Source organism: Gasterosteus aculeatus, chromosome 4, assembly GCF_964276395.1.
Source record: "Gasterosteus aculeatus chromosome 4, fGasAcu3.hap1.1, whole genome shotgun sequence".
Classification (NCBI taxonomy): Eukaryota; Metazoa; Chordata; class Actinopteri; order Perciformes; family Gasterosteidae; genus Gasterosteus; species Gasterosteus aculeatus.
The window spans coordinates 231623-232500 of NC_135691.1; the positions used below are offsets into that span (position 1 = coordinate 231623).

At 37.0% G+C, this 878-nt stretch overlaps 1 protein-coding gene across 1 annotated transcript in view; it reads right to left on the minus strand.

Moving 5' to 3' along the window:
* Positions 1-747: 747 nt before the first annotated feature.
* neurog1 (neurogenin 1) overlaps positions 748-878 on the minus strand; it is a 1414-nt gene continuing 1283 nt past the window's right edge. Inside the window, exon 2 of the mRNA XM_040175667.2 lies at positions 748-878. This exon is cut by the window's right edge and continues 958 nt beyond it. The gene's annotated coding sequence lies outside the window, so the exon portion shown is untranslated.

The following is an 878-nucleotide window of genomic DNA, read 5'->3' on the forward strand; positions in this document are numbered from 1 at the left end:
CATCCTCCTCATTCACCTCCTCCCCCCTCTGCTCCTCCCTCTCCTCCATCTCTTCCACTCCCCCCGCTCTCTTTCTCTTCCTCCCCCCTCACCTCCTCTGTCTCCTCCTTCTCTCTTTCCTCTCCTCCTCCATCTCTGCCTCCTCCTCCTCTGGTTACAATAGAAAACGTACTGGAGCTGATTGTGAGTCTGCGCGAGCCGCGGCCCGATCAGCGCACGCCAACGATGCGCAAAAAAACAAATAAAAAACGCTTCGTCTTTGGTAAATTTAAGATTCAGAAGAAAAAATAATAACAAGAATGATAAGAACTAGGATTATAAAAATAAGAATAACCATTAACAATAATAACTATCCATGTAATAAAATGTATAAGAAAAATAACACATACAATTAAATACAAGTGTAATAAACTGGTTCATAGATTAGTGCTGCTGGAGGATTTTCATCCTGTTCTTTTAATTGTTTAACTGTCACATTTGAACCTATTTGGATTTGTCCCACTTTGCTAATGATAATAATGATAATAATTATAAGTCGGCTGATTGATTTCAGGGATTTTACATCTCATTAAAGTTGTAATGCTTCATTTCATAGTGTCGTATATTGTGCTGTTTAAATAATAAATAATAGAGAGTAAAACCAGAAGCTAATGGACGACCTTTGTCTGACTGCTCAAAACAAACAGACCGTCTGCAGGTGACGTCATGATGAGGTCATTAGAAAACAAAAACACATGCACGTTCTTTTCATAGAACCGTTAAAACTTTATTTGTAGAAAAATGTCCGCAGCAGTAAATAGAATAAAAATCTCTCTATGTACAAAATACAGATTTTACGAATGAAAACAAGACGAGTAAAATAAATAAAATAAGCATCA